This window comes from Hemicordylus capensis, chromosome 4 (genome assembly GCF_027244095.1).
Source record: "Hemicordylus capensis ecotype Gifberg chromosome 4, rHemCap1.1.pri, whole genome shotgun sequence".
Classification (NCBI taxonomy): Eukaryota; Metazoa; Chordata; class Lepidosauria; order Squamata; family Cordylidae; genus Hemicordylus; species Hemicordylus capensis.
Genome location: NC_069660.1, coordinates 272,657,056 through 272,673,862, shown reverse-complemented (window position 1 = coordinate 272,673,862; position 16,807 = coordinate 272,657,056). Strand labels below are relative to the sequence as shown.

At 42.1% G+C, this 16,807-nt stretch overlaps 1 protein-coding gene across 17 annotated transcripts in view; it reads right to left on the bottom strand.

Moving 5' to 3' along the window:
• Positions 1 to 16,807, bottom strand: part of ZFHX4 (zinc finger homeobox 4) — a 284,051-nt gene that overhangs the window by 135,987 nt on the left and 131,257 nt on the right. The gene's annotated exons all lie outside the window — the stretch shown is intronic.

Genomic DNA, 16,807 nt, shown 5'->3' with positions numbered 1-16,807 from the left:
ACTTAATAGTAAATTGTGTAGGAATAGGAATTGATACAGGGGCTGACATCTAGACTAACAAACTGTGTATGCAGTGAACAGATAACATGCACTATGGGGAAGAGATGATTTTCGTTATCTCCCTGTTCCTTTGTGACTCCCAAAAAAATAAGTCCCAGAGCTGCCCGGCCCTCTCAAATAGTATGTACTGCACATTTGCTGCACATGTGCTTCGTTAGTCTGGATGTCAGCCACTACGCATATGAACATAAGAAGATCATCTGGATCTTATGCTTTATAAACCACTTTGAGTGCTTTGGCAGCAAGGATGTGTAGCAATGTATGCAAATAAATAAATGCCTACAAAGTGTTAGAATGCCTGTGTCCAGACTGAATTACCATACACGCTAAAAATAGCATGAACATTATGCAGCATCAATACATATTAAATAAGGATAGCAAGTTTTACAATGCTAGAAAACTTCCAGCTCAATATTTTAAGGAATCACAAAGAGGAAAGGGGAGGGGGGTGGAAATCCAAATGCAAACCTTGTATATGACAATTCCATCTAGTTATGGAGGTTACACTTCGTTATAAATAGTGACTCAAACATAAATGTTTATATAATTTTTCTATAAATCTGCATGCATGGAATAAACTTACATTTTCTATAAACAAAAATGTTTCTCTTAATTATATGTTAGATACACTAAAATGTTAAGTAACTTAATTTGTAGTTCAACCTAATTCAAAACAGACTATGATGTGAAACTTTTAAATACATTCATAGTGACCCACAACAAATTTTTGCTTTTGAAAAAATCTGTTTTTGCAAGCATTGCTGACTCTGGTTTCTGCCCACAGCATGTAACAAGATCCTCTTTAATTCTGATTTTTTTCAATGGAAAACCTTCACAACTCCCAAACATATTCTGTTACAGTAGTAGCTTAAACACACACACAGACACACACACACACACACACACACACACACACACACACACACACACACACAATTGTATTATTGAGGCAGAGCAAATATATTCTAAATATAAGATAATGTACGCCAAAGCAAACTCACAGAGGTTCAACAAACTTGATATGGCAGGTGGTCTATATTACATTGCCATCTATTAAACTGTATGAATAGAATTTTGAAATTGCTGTGTTCCGTTTCAGAATTGGAAACATGTTGATTTCTACCATTCTCCTTTTATATTAAAAAAGGCATAAATTAGCTAGTGAAAATTTCAAGTTACTAAGGGGAAATGCTCCATACAGTATGCTTTTTGTAGTCATCTCAAATTATAAACATCTTCAATATGACAACTGTGTCATATTCAATATGGCAAAGAGGCACCTTTTTAATGTGGTGATTCTCTTTATTTAGCAGGGGGAGAATAACTGGCCCTACCCACCCCCAGCACAGTATCTCCAGTGACTGTTGCTGGTGTGTATCTTATGTTTCTTTTTAGATTGTGAGCCCTTTGGGGACAAGGATCCATCTTTATTTATTTATTATTTCTCTGTGTAAACCGCCCTGAGTCATTTTTGGAAGAGTGGTATAGAAATCAAATCAAATCAAATCAAATCAATCAATCAATAAAAATATTTGTTGTTAGAAAGTTATGCATCTCTGCTCCCAAGTCCTATTTTCACCACAACAAAGCATAACAGTAACTGCAAGATACGGTTTATTACTAATTTAAAAAATTCGTAACTGGCCATGAACAATGACTGCAAATGCTAAAGATCAGTTACTTGTATCACCTAGATGGTGGCTGACATCCTTATGTTGTCTAAGCTAGTTCTAGTAAGCTGGGAGCTTGCGTTCTCGACTAGAGTTGTTCCAGTGCAACAGGGAGTGCAACTTCTTCCTCAGTCCATATATTTTAGAGCAGTAATCTTGATTGTTTTTCAAGTGAGGACAACTTTGGCAAAATGTCTTCAATGTCAGAGCCATTTGCCACTGTGTTTACCTCCGCACAGTATTCTGCTTCTCTCAGTGCTAGGAGAGCCCTTTCTTAAAAGCTCTGGGAGGACAGCACTGGAAAGGATTACACTACAAAACACTAACTATATACCTTCCAAGATGGTGAAAGGGTCCAAGAGGGCTCTGTTTCCCTTAAAAGAGACCCTTCCCCCGAGCGCTGGGCGAAGCACAGAACTGCATGGTGGAAATGGTCACTTCTGCATGGTGCCAGGGCGGGGTGGGGGCTGTGAAGAGTATTCAGCTTTGGTTGAACTTCCGACAGGCTCAAGAACAAGTTGTTCTAAGAACTAATCTGCCTACTTTCCTTTCACTATCCCTACAACTGGACTAAATTTGGTTCAAATCGGTTAGGTGGTCCCCAAGTTAGACCTCTTGCACTTCAAACATTCACACCAGTGTTTCCTGTAACAAGGATTCCCAGATGTTGTTGACTACAACTCCTATAATCCCCAACCAAAGGCCATTGAAGCTGGGGATCCTGGGAATTGTAGTCAACAATATCTGGGAATCCCTGTTACAGGGAACACAGATTAACATGTCTGCTATCTTGGATCGGGGTGGATGACATCATTACCACTGAGGTGTCCCTATGTATCACTATGTATCACTACAGCTGTAGCAAATTTGGTACAAATCGGTTAGGCGGTTCAGAAGTTAGCTCAATTGTGCCTCAAATGTTTATGCATTCACCATCTTTAATTAGGGTAGAAGATATCATCACAAACTATGCTGCTCAGGTGTCCCTATGTGTCCCTACAACTGTACCTGAGTTGGTTCATATTAGTCAAGGGGTTATGAAGTTGATAGGAGGATACATGGACATACACACGGAATGTCAGGTAATCTCATAAGCCTACAGGAAAGTAGGCTAAAAATTAGTCAGGGGGACACACTTAGTGTTGATGGGGGCTACCACTGGCCCCCCAGGCCTTACAATGAAGAACACTCTTTTAGAGAATGATGGAAAGCTGCCTACTATCCTTTTCATGCATAAACAACACTTGCACAAGCGGACTGAGACCACAAAAGATTGTACAATACTGTGCGGCATTCTTGTATGTGTGCATCTTTGTTCATTGCATTAGCAACACCCAATCTCTCTCTCTCTCTCTCTCTCTCTCACACACACACACACACACACACACACACTCAAAACTGTTCACATCCTAAATAATGTATAGAATGTTTGAGGAAAACAAAAAATGATAATAAATAAAATTCTGTTTACACAAATAAAGTTGCTCCAGTATAGAACAGAAATTATATACTCAGATGATCTAGTACTTATTTTCTAAAGAGGATTTTGAGGATTGAATTTTATAACATGTAGTATGCAAAGTGTTTACAATGGGGAGAGGAGACTAGAACTCTTCTTTTTATTTATGAAATAATTAATATTATTTGTAGGATTCAGACATCTATAAAATCCATCACTCACAGGATATTCACTCCTTGCCAGTACAAACAGAAAATTTATATAGCAATTACATATTTTGAAAAATTTGTTTGTGCAAAATAAAGTCATACTTCCTAATGACCTACAGTTACCAAATTTTGCATGAATAATCCTGCCACTTAAATTAGCTGAATGCACTACATTTTACATTGGAATATGCTGAGGGAAAGGTTTAAATTGTTTTGGATTTTTTAGAAGAAATTCTGAATATAATAATCATATTTTAACTGTTATTGTTCTCAACATATTTTTTAACACTCGGTAATAAAATCAATAATTCCAAAGTGACATCAAGTCCAAAGAAGCAGATTTCTCAGATTCAAATTTACTATTATTCAAATTTACCATATATGGTAATTGTTCCATAACATGAATAATGTTTGAAGTTGGAATCCTACACATTTCAAACTGTTTTACTTCCCTTTTGCAAGCACATTAATTAAAAATTCTATTACATATATTTAATTTATCTCTCCAAGTAATCTACCCAAAATGACTTTCCCCAGTCAACAATGGGCCTCACCTATTAGTTTAATATACCTGGAGAATCAAAGTAAATGGAAATTGCATTGAATTAGAAGGAAAAAAGGATAATGTGAAAAGATCCCTTTTAACAAAACAAGCACTGTCCACAGCAACTACTGTTTGCAGCAAGTCTCTGCCATTCTGCCTGTCCTATCAACTGTGAGGCTTCATTTGAACTATTTCCCCATTTTCCCATTAAAAACATTCCCTCTCTGTTGCCAGCCCATCTTCACTAATGTCGTGTCTCCTAAAGCTTTCTGCCAAAGCTCTACCCCTAAGTAAGCCAAGCATATCAAGTGTGCCTGCTACTCACAGGCTAATGAACAATGCACAAAAACAAAAGAAACAGCAGGACTCCTATTATCTGATCTTCCGTAAAACACAAAAAAATGTCTTTTCTGGTACAGAGGAAGTGCCAGTAAGCCTGCAGGTGTGAGCCAGTTAAAAGAAAAGGCTTTGGCTAAATAGATTCTTTGACTGTCAGGGATTAGAGTCATGGCACCAGTGGTAACACACATCTTTTCCTTTAATTTACAAAATTTTCTCACGAGTTTGCAAGAGTTCACCCCATCAGGGGCTTTCTGGGGCCATTGAAATGTCTTAAGTTTTAATTAAGTTGGAGTTGTCAGAAGAAAGCTTTTTTGGCACAGAGTCAGGGTCATTAATTACTGCTATCTTTGTTTCTTTCTGAAAAAAGAATTCCACTGACTTGTTGTGTTCCTTAAAGCTTGCATTTTCTTTCTACCCTGCAGATTTTATTCACTTCCAAGCAAGACTTGATTAAGCGGTTTACCAATTACTTTCCTCAATCTGATTCACAAACCTTATGGGTAATTTTCAATTTAGAATTTTTCTTCAGTGCTGATTTGGGATGCAATATCAATGATAAAGATGCTTTTGTGTAATTATGGATAATCTTAGAATTCTATTTCGGAATTCACGACTTCACTATGATTACTCCCTTCACTGCAGCAGTATACTTAACCATTAGCATTCATATTCACTGCAAGAATTATTTGCAATAAATGTTTTTATTGCCAAAGCAGCTTGTCATGTTTTCTATGACTATCATTTTACACTGAAATTAATATGCTCTTTGAAGGCAAAGCTGGATGCACACTAAATGACCACTAATTGAAAGCAGAGGGATTACTAAAATAAAGTTTTAAAGTTACTATCATGTCACAGCAGTTTGGTGTGGTAAACAAAGTCACTTTCCTTTGGGAGACAGATTTATCTGCACATTCAAACATGTGCAAATGGTAGTAGCAAAACAGCTATCACATTTATATCACATTAGAGATATAAAACAGGTAATCCAATAGCTTTCATACAACAAACTTCTGTTTATGTGGGACTATGCACGTTTATGACAAGAAGCGCAGGAAGATAAATAAGACGATCTTCCATGGAAAACATAGGGCAAAGTACACAGGTAGTAACAACAATATAAACAGGGCACGAGTACATGCCCTGGTTTTATTTTTAAAAATTTTCCATATTTATATAGCACCTGATAGATAGATAGATAGATAGATAGATAGATAGATAGATAGATAGATAACATAACTTTGCATGACTACATACCAGCGAACTTGTCCATATTTTCCCATTCACCTGAATGGGAAAATAGAAACATATTGACAGGTATGGACTGGCAGTCACATAGAGGCTGTATTATCCAACTTCCTCTTTCACTCAATCACTCAGTCAACTTCCCCTTTCACTCAATCACACTCAATCACAATTAGCAAAATTTCATATATTTCAGTTGAATTGTGCTAAAAAAAATTGAGAATAACTGAAATCAATAATGTGAGCACAAATAAAACAACAAAATCTAAGAACATTATGAGGTCATGCAGACAACCTTACTGGGGAGGGCACACAGGATGTGGGGAAGGGAGGGGCTTGCTTGTCTTTCCTGGCAGACGAGCAGCCACCACCCTCCCCTCCACTGCCCCACACTTCCACACACAGTGGTGGGGCAGAGGGAGACACTGGAAACGGGAGAATTTACCCCCTCCTGCATCTCAGGGTGCTCCAGGGCACAAGCCACCCCTCCCCACCCAATTTGCTACTGGAAATGGCAATGGGCTGAGGGAAAGCTGTTTAACCTGGCAGCGATCGCTCAGATAATAGCGGGCCAAAGTTAAGGAAACCTCAGGTTTGCTTAAACTTGGCTAAACGCTGGGTTTGAAAGTGGGGCTTGGCGGGTGCACTTCCGGAAACAACCTCACTGCCACTGCCTCACACAAACAGCCTAACCCAGGCTGGGCTGCTCTAGCCTGGGTTATCTGCGCGTGTGAATACCCTCGCTATCTACTCATTTCAGGAGGATGTGTACATTCCACTTCTTAACCCTGATGAAGTAGGTCTTTTTGCCAAGGACCTATAGGGTTTTTGTAAGTGTCTCTACCTCAGGTGTCTTCAGCCCTGTCTTACTGGTCTTGCGTAGATTAAGTTGCTGCAGAAGGTGAACAAGGTTCTTGAAGAAGTCTGGCCAGTTGCCTGTGCTCTGGATCCTTGCTCTAACTGCCTCTTTCTAGCTAGCTTGAAAAAGGTTGGTTGAGCCTATTAGGCCAACTGATAACACCTCTTGAAGGAAGAAGTGGTCCTTGGTGCTCTAAAGGAGGCCACTTGGATCCTTTAGGTTCAAAAAATTATTGGTCATTTTCAAATAAACAGAGCAGGTGGTGGTGGGACAGCTTTAGGTTATTCTGAATGAAATTGATTTTCTGGGACCATTTCAATCTGGTTTCACGCCTGATTTGAAGTAGAAATTGTGTTAGCTGTAGTGGTGAATGATTAGTAGAAAACAGGGAAGGCATACCTATTGATTATGCTGGATCTACCCATGATTGCTGATACCATTGTCCACAGTTTCTGTCTTGGACACTTGGCAGAAATGGCAGTAAGTGTCACACCTTGCTACAGTTTCTCTACAGAGGTGGGCTCCTGTTCTACTTCCATTTGAACTTTACTGTCCTTTGGTGGTTGAACACCTGCCTTGAACTGATAAGCAAGAGTCACACATGCAGTCACCACAGTGAACAAGAACTTAATTCTGATAATCAGAACTGGAGTATAGACTCCAGCGAGGAGAAGTCATGGTATTCTATTTACCCCCTTTAAAGAGATCAGTATTTTCCTGCTATGCAGTTAAATTCCATTGTAAGCCTGGTCATGGCTGCTGAAAATTAACTCTACCATGGCCATGATCCTCTAATTGACTGAATGGCAGTGCCATTTTTTAACAATATTTTTTACTTCCAATATTTTTTTACTTCCAAAAAATAACAATATTTTTTACTTCCGACAAGAAACAAAAAATTTATAAGCATTTTTGTGACTTCCTAGTATAACATATGGCTAAAGGAAAAATAATAGCAGTAGTGTTATTCTGCCCCCCTTCAACTAATTGAAAGAGCAAGAATGGCAGTTTAACAGTTGCATTGTTTTTTAAAGAGGTAATGGGTAGTCTCAGCATCTCCATCTATTCTTGTTTACATCGTAGGGACTCTCACTGTGTTCAGAGGGCTTTACTCTCAGGAAGGTTTGCATAGGATTTCAGTCAAAGCTTTAAAGGGGAAGTTTCAGTGGGAGGAAAGAATTTCAAGAAGTGGTTCATTAACAATTAGCAACAATGTCCAGAAAAGCAGAAAACTCTCATTAACACAAACTTCTAACTATTAATAATTTCTACCAATCAAAGCTACACAGGAGTTCTGGAAGAAAGAGGAGATAAATGCTGCAGAAGTTCAATAACCCAATGGGCACAACAATAGAACTTACAGTTTAGTAAGTCAGGCTCAGTGGGGAGGTGGGGAGAGAAGGGACACAGAACAGGGGTGGAGCTACCATTGGGTGAATGGGTTCAAAGAATCCGGGCCGCGCCCAATCAAGGGCCGTGCCTCGCAGCCCCGACACACCCCCTGCATCTGATGTTAGACGGGGGGGTGCCGGTTTAACTCCTGAGCAGGGGCTGCGTGGCCCCCACTCGGGAGTTAAATGGCTGCTGCATTTGCAGCGCGGCCAGGAGCAGCTGTTCCCTGGGAAGAGCCGGTCTGGCTGCGCTGCAAACACAGCACCAGCCTAAGTAGCTCCTGAAGGAGACGCACGGCAGGGAAGAGCCTTAAAGGCAGGGAAGAACCACTCTTGGCTGTGCTTTGAACTTAGTTTAGCTCCCAAAGGGGCTGCACAGCCCCTTCAGAAGTTAAAAGACTGGCAATGCGCCCGCAGCACAGCCAGGAGCAGCTCTTCCCTGCAGAGAAAAGCTGCTCCTGGCTGCGCTGAGAAAGTTTAGTTTAGCTCTCGAAGGGGCCACGCGGACTCCAACTCCCAAACAGAGGCTCAAGGCTCCATTCAAGAGCCAGGCCACGCCCCCTGCATCTGACATCAGATGCGGGGGCATGGCTAGCCCCCACGTCTGACATCAGAAGTGGGAGTTGGGGTCATCTGGGCCAATGCCGCACACAGGCCGCTGGTGGTCAGGCTCCATGCCTGACACAGAAGGAATATGTATAGGCAATCACTGACAATGCCTCCCCGCCCCACTACTGCATATGGAAAATGAGTACAAAACAAGAGCCAGCATGGTGTAATGGTTAGAGTGCTGGACAAGGACTAGGGAGACCCAAGTTCAAATCCCCATTCAGCCATGATACTTGCTGGATGACTCTGGGCCAGTCACTTCTCTCTCAGCCTAACCTACTTCACAGGGTTGTTGTGAGAAAAAACTTAAGTATGTAGTACACCACTCTGGGCTCCTTGGAGGAAGAGCAGGATATAGAACATGTTAAAAAATAAATATAAATAAATAAATAAACTTCCAAGAACCGCTATGTGTTGACACTTAATACGAAAACCCATAGAAGAAATGCAAAATGGCCCTCTGTCTGGAATACCCCTTTTCTGCTCCCCATCCTCTTCACCTTAGCAAAATCCTTCTCCAGCTCGAATTCACTGTCTGTCCTCTGCAGCACAATGCTCTCCATGCTACAAATGAAGAGAGGTCAATCTCAGTTACCTCTCTCTTCCCCATTCTCTGTATATGTCTGAGAAAACATTTTTATATTAACTCACTAGCTCCTCTATCCTGCCTCAGGGCTGAAGAAAGGAGCTGCAAAGAAGAGAGGTTGGCAGAAAAACCTGGAGTGGATTTCTATGTAGGGGAAGATTGTATTTACCAGCCTTTCTTGCTTCAGCATTGAGAACACATTTCTTCTGGACTCTGCCCAGGAAGAAATAAAGCCCAGTGTAAATATGAGTTCAAATAACAGCGACTCTGCTGAAGGCTGATGAGTTGGTGTGGAGAAGCTATTTTTGTGAAGAGTTGCTGGACAGCAGCTGGAATAAAAAAAGGACTAGACTTTTGGGAGAGCTTTTGTTGTATACATCATGCTAGAAAGAGAGGTGGAAGCAGGGTTTAAATGTCTGACCGGCAATCTCTTAAATTTTAATTCTTTGGGGGAAGGTGCCAGGTTGCAGTTGCTCAGGTGAAACAGAAAACACCCTCCAAGCCCAGCTACAATTCATGGACCCTTGTAGGAGGTGGTCAGGATCCGGTGGGCAGTGACTGACATCTTCTCTAACAAAGCGCTTACAGACGGATCTGCTAGCACAAAGATACCAGAGGTAACTTTAACTGGTCCAAAGTGCAATGATGAATTTTAACAGGTACAAACTGCTTAAACTATATAAAGACCAGTAAATAAGTCCTATATTGCTTACCTGATTGATTCCAAATCCATTGCAAAGTGCTTGCTTTGACCTTTAGAGCATTACACAGAAAATTTCCAACCTATCTAAAGGACTGTTTCCTTCCATTTCCTATTCCCAGGTGTTCCCAACATGTGGTACTCCAGATGTTCCTGAACTACAAGTCCCATCATGTAGTTTGGGATGAGGGAGCTGTAGTTCAGCAACATCTGATGTACCACAGGTTAGGAACCCCTGACCTATCCTGCTCATTTACATGGCCAAGGAGGCTGTTTCCACCATCTGAGGACTGAGGGCTGAGGACACCATAACCCAGGGCTGAGAACAACATAGCCCAGCTGACCAGGTGCTTGGAGGCAGTCATAGACTGGCTGAAGCAAAGTCGTCTAAGGCTTAATCCTGATAAGACTGAAGTTCTGTGGCTGAGCCCGAAGACGTCAGGAAGGAGTTTCCAATTACTGACCCTTGATAGTGCTTGTTTGATAGCTCAGCCTACATTGAAGAGTCTGGGTGTGATTCTTGATGCCTCTTTGAATATGGAGGCTTTTTTAATGAAAGGCCTTTTTTCTGTTACACCAAATACGGCGGCTAGCCCCTTATCTGCCCCCTCTGGATATGGCCACTGTGATCCATGCGACGGTCACTTCTAGGTTAGATTATTGCAACTCACTTTATGTGGGGTTGCCACTGTGCCTAATTCGGAGATTGCAATGGGTGCAGAATGCAGCGGTCAAGGTTCTTACTAAGGTGCCTTGGCGAGCACATGTGACACCTTTGCTCTTTCAGCTGCACTGGTTGACAGTTGAGTCTCGGGTTAGGTTTACGGTATTAACTTTAACATTTAAAGCCCTACACGGTATGGGCCCTCCATACCTCCAGGACCACCTTGTTCGATATGTACCCCGCCGGGTTCTGAGATCAGCCACAAGTAATACCTTGGTGATCCCGGGCCCTAGGGATATTAAACTGCAATCAACGAGAGCCAGGGCCTTCTCAGTGGTGGCCCCGGCTCTATGGAATGGTCTCCCGGATAATATCAGAGCTCTCCATGATCTGTTGGCTTTCTGTAAGGCATGTAAGACTGAAATGTTCTGTCGGGTGTTCGGTCGCTGAGATAGCTGGTCGTAGAGTGATCTTGTAATCCATGGCTATTATGTCATGTAGAATGAGTACTGTACAGGGTTGGGGTTATGATGTTATGTAAGATGTATTTATAGAATTGTGTTGCTGTGTATGTTATTGCTTGTAAGCCGCCCTGAGTCCTATGGGAGTAGGGCGACATATAAATCCAACTAACTCACTCATTAAATAAATAAATCTGAAGTTCAGTGAATGACCATAAGATCTGGTATCTTCTCATTGGGGGCAACTCAGCTGCAGATCTCTCTGTCAATGGAAATCCTTTGCCAACCTTCCTATTGGTTTTCAGGTAACCGAAGGAAATCGTTTTTAATTCAAAGACCTTTTAAAACTGCCAGTTTAAGTTGGAGTTGTATTTTCTGTTCCTTGCCCGTATCTACTTTTGTGCTGAATGGAGTCATTCACATGGCCAATCGGGCGGGCGGAAGGCTTCCCAAACCTTGCCTTCCCCATAGATGATCCTTCGTTGCTTGGTGAGAGTGCACTCCGCATTCCCACACAATTAGCCCTGTTCAGTTCAGCGCAGCGCAGCGCAAAGCAGGGCAGTTTGAACGGAGGCTGGGACTCATTCTCCCAAACTCTTGTGAAACCCCACAATGCAATGCGTGGGCTGCACTGGGGGATTCCCTCCAAAGAAGAGCACTCTAGGAGTCCGTCTCTTTGTGTGGCTGGGCTGGAAGCAGCCCGTGCTCGAACATGAGCATGTAGCCAGGAGTAAGGGAGCGCTCCCTACCTTAACCTCGGCTAATAGCCAGGCTTAAAAGGCAGGCTAGGTGGCGCTGGCCTGCCAGGATTGGGCCTGATCCCAGCAGTTCTCACACGCAGCCTAACCCTAGCCTGCGCTAGGCTGCTTGTGAGAACAGACTCAGTGTTTTATTGATTATCTTGCTTGCTTTGTTTTTGCATTTTATTCCAAACTGCTGATAGGGCTTTACTATGGAGCAGTATATAAATTTAATAAATAATGTAATAAAAACAGCAGTGTGGAGCACTGTGAACACTTAAAGCATTATATATCTACTAGCTGACCCTGCACAGAGTATCTGTGCGCTCTTTGGGGCCAGCGGTTACCTCTTCCCCCACTTCTTCCACAGTCTCCGCTTCCGGGCCCAGCCGCCTCTCCTCCCCACCGCCACTTCTGCCCCCCCTCCCCCACTTTCTTTCCCCCCTGCTGGGCCTTGCCTTCGTGGCTGGGCCCACCGCCTCTGGCCTTCATGGCCGGGCCGCCATGGCCGCAACCAATCCTCCTGGGTGCGCCTCAGCCAATCAGGCACGTCCGCTGCCCAGCCAATCAGCTGGGTGCTGGGATGCACATTCCAAGGCACACTCAGGAGAATTATATATAGAGATGATTTTTATCGCTATTTTTATGGGCCTTATCCATCAAAGGGGATCAAAGTACTGGCTTTTTAAACCAACTTTGCTTTCTCTTTATAAATAAAACATTTAATTCTTTTCCTGCTATACCCGTTGAAGAGTTCTGTGTAACTCATAAGCTTACCTACTACTACTGCAACAGAACTGGTATACTAAACGGTAGTGGTGTATCTGTATATTCTAGCGTTCTATGGAAGCAATAAAATAAAAATTGTCCAAGATAAGTAATGCTATTTTCCAAAACTAGCTAGCTAAAAATGCCTCGCTGCTACAGTGAACACACTTCTCATCTTACAAGTAATGCTTCAAGGTTTGGGTTTCAGGAATCATGCACCATTGTAGCCTGATCTGAAAAGGAAAGACTTGCCTCTACCATGAGCAGAGCAAATTCCAGTCCCTTCCTTCAAAGGTGCTCAATAGCAGCTGCCAACAAAGGAAGACAGGCCTCCATCAAGAACTGTGGATTCCAGCTGCTCAGCCCCATTCCCTTGCCTCAGAGAGTCTCAGTAGGAACTGCTGTCAGTGAGGGAAGATTTGCGTCCCTCAAGGGGTGAGCGAATTCCAACTTCTCAGCCACTCCCATGTCACAGTAGGAGCTGCTGCCTGGAAGACAATGACCAAAGGACAATGCCAAATGGTGACTGCAGAAGGCCATGATCAAGAGCACGGATGTCTGCCTATGTAATCTTGGCACTATGTGAAAGTCACGTTATTTCTGGTTCTGATACTAGACTTTATTATGATCTTATTGTGAAGGTCTTTTGTAAGCCACCTTGAGAGACACTTGGGGCAATAAAGCAGGATATACATTTTCAAATAAAATAAAATCGAGTTCAGAAAATAAAGCACACAGCTGCATTACTTGCATTATTATTACGTGATGTCCTGTTATTTCAGCAAGTCATACACAGGAGTCCTAATCTCACTATACAACAACAGTGGCAGATAGCTCAAAATAAATTTGTATAAGTTCCAAACCTCCCTGTCCTGTACCTCTCACAAGTCTTAAACTCCTACAGAAATATTAAGATAAAAATTGTTCATCAACAAATCCGATTTTAATATGCATACATTTTTTTGAAATTCTGTTAATGTCTCAATTTATATATTGCTGAATTATGTTGCTAATTTTACTTTAAGAAATAATATATATCATTCTAAAATCATTGCTTATTCACTTAAAAAGAAAAGTTGATTTATGAAAACCTCTACATTCCAAGAAGATTGAAAATGGTCTAGGCTAAGCTACTTATTTTGTACAGTTGTTTTCAGTAAAAATATTGACAAAATGATGTTTTTTCAGAAACCCTGACTTGGATGTCTTTTATGGGGCATATTATGCCATTTTGAACTGCTCAGCTCTCCAAGTTGTTGCCCAGGGACAGAAAGATTTAAAATGTTTGGAGGCTATTATGAATTATTTTGATCGTCCCTTGTGGTTTTACTTAATTTTATCATTTAGATGTGGTATATAATATGAAAGAGGTAGAGAGAGAGAAAAAAACCCCCAAACCCAACCATATACTAGAGGGCACCAGGGAGAGCATTAACCAGCTGTGGAAACGTCAGGATGCATTTCTGAAGGTTCCTATTTTCAGGAAAGTACTTCCCCGCAATACATCTATCTAGCAGTCATGCCTTCCGAAAACAGTACCCCCTCGCACCCACCCACCACAAAAGGCTCTTGCCAACATCTAGTTAAGAAATTTTTGCAAATGTACAAAGCCAAATTTTTCACTGCATGTATATACTACTTACACATGCTGGGAAGTCACATTTAATTCATATTCCCAGGATGTGTACATATATGATAGGGAACCAGGAATGGGACGTGTTTGGAAAATAGGAAATAAATTTACAGAAAAGAATCCCTAAGAACATTTGGAACTGAATTTGGAACATATTGGGGCGAGTCTCACAATCAGTGAGACTCGCCGGGAAGGGGTTTGTGGGGAGAGCGGGCTTAGCCTGCTCTCCCTGCAGATGAGCAGGAAAGCAGCCCTAGGTGGTTGGATTGGCTGGCCACACGACTTCCAGCTCCGTCACGGAGCTGGTGGGGGCTGCTGGGATCGGGGGCCACGAGGCCCCCGGGAGTTCCAGGATGCCCCACACGAGCACATGAGGCATCCTAGAGAGACCCCCAGGGCCAGGAGGCTTGTTTCAGCCACCCGGTGGGGGTCTCCTCATGTTTTGCTGTGGCGCGGAGCCATGCCACGGCAACACACGATCGAAAAGAAGGGGTTAGTGGGGCTCTCGCTCTGCTAACCTCATATAAGGGGAGGGGGATTAGGAGGGTTTGCTGCCGGGAGCCATGTGGCTCCCGTGGCAGAGGATGATCAGGCAAAAGCGGGCTAGGCTCCCTTAGCCCACTTTTGCCCAATCGTGAGAATCCCCTCTATATGTAGACATTTAATCACTGTTAAGACTATAAAAGAATATTGTTGGAACTATGATTTCAGATGCTCTTAGGCTTCAAGGTGATTGGTGCTCTAAATTAGCATGGTAAATTACCCACAAGTCACATATTCAGGGGGACAATCCCTTTTTGTTGGTAGCTAATCCAGATGGCAAAACAGACAGAGCTACTGTATCACTAAAACAGTAGTAGAACTCTAAACTCCACAACAAAAAATATATTGAAATACTGTTTGCAAACTCATGTGTGCAAAAATGTTGAACTGCCAACCATCCTGAAGGGTTAGGGCACATTATTGAATCATATATTCTCACTTTGTCTCCCATTGCTAGTATGCAGTGGGACATTAGGGGATGGACCCTCATCCATGCTTAGGTGCTAGTATAATTTTTCCTAAGTAAACAACAGTAGAAGCCTGTGTTTCTTCAAATAAAATCTTTTGCTGCAATCTGCTATACAACTATCGCCACCCTAACCAGATGGATGGTACTATATTAGGCACAAAGAAGGTGGGATGTGTGCTACTGAGACAGATTCTGTTGGTGAGAAAGTGTAAGCTTTCAAACCCTAAAAAGCTCTGCAAAGATTCTGATCAGGCATAAGGAGAAGGCGAAAATTATAATATCCATGAAACTTGCATAATACACAAGACAGATTTTATTGGCTAGCTCAATTTCCCCCCTTACACATATTGTAACTTCCTGAAACCAATACAATAATAATGCTTGGCACCCAGCATCCAACAAATATGCACTCCAAAGGAGGGATAGGGCTTGATCATATCATTGCACTGATCATATCATTGCACCGGCAGTGCACAAAAGCAGCCAAGACCAGGCTGGGTTGCCCAAACCTGGGATGGGTTGCTCATCTGAAGAGCCTTAACATCTGAAAGAAAGCCCAAGTTGTGCAGCCTGGCTTTACAAAGCTATGCTTTATTACAAGATAATGTATCTTCCTAGAACTCAAACCACAGTAACTTATACTTACTGTGATTCTAGAGTATAATGTGGTTGTGTGAATATCATAGGCATTTATTAGACCCCCTCACCCTGTTCAAGCATTTGCTGTTATGGTTCAAGCAGTTCAAGCAGAGCCATTTGAGGACAACAGAGATGCAAGTGACTACATATACTAAAGGCTGGTCTGAATATTTACATTCATTGAGTCAGTGCAATGATATGAAATGATGCTTAAAGCAATTCTCAGTCATGGTTCAGACACTGGTAAGGACCTAGGCTGGAAGGATCCATCTTCAAATGGATACACTGGTGGCAAAGCAGCCCAAGGTTGCAATCCTGCATGCTAGGCTACTAAAATCTCACTCAAGTTAAGGAAGCTTAAACAACCCACCAGCACAGGACTAAAGTTTAAAATTTCACAATAACTATTGTATTTCTAAAGATGACTACACAAAAATCAAAAACATGATAGAGGTGTATAAACTATGCACAGAAGAGATAGTGAACAAAAATAAATTTTTCTCCCTCTCTCACAACACTAGAAGCAAGGGTCATCCCGTGAAACTGAAGGCCAGTAAATTTAGGACTGACAAAAGGAAGTACTTTTTCACACAATGTTTATTTAATTGATGGAATTCTCTGCCATGGGAAGTGGTGATGGCCACTAGCTTGGATGGCTTTAAAAGGGGCTTGGACAAATTTATGGAGGATAGGTCTATCAATGGCTAATAGTTGGTGGTTATGGACCACCTCCAGCCTCAGAGGCAGGATGCCTCTAAATACCTTGTTGCTCCCTTACTGTTGCAAGGGGGCAACAGTAAGAGAGAGGGCATGCCCTCATCTCTTGCCTGTGGGCTTCTCAGAGACATCTGGTGGGTCACTGTGGGAAACAGGATGCTGGAGCTGATAGGCCTTGGGCCTGATCCAGCAGGGCTGTTCTTATGTTCTATTGCAATGCCTTTTATTTAGCTAAATCAGTCCTTGGTGTACTTTATGCTGACATTACCTCCATGACAGGGGTTGACAAATCCCAGGTGTCAGAGAGCCATGGCACCTAGAAATTTAACTGGGATATTAACTAGAATACTCAGAGGCAAAGTTATTTAATAAAATCTTTATTTGTCCCAGGAAGCCCCAATTCTCTTCCAGGTATATTACTTGTAAACAGGACAAAGTGAAATCCATTTAACTGCCCCCTCCACAAAGTCCAGTGATTTTGGACTTTGTCCTTTGCCTG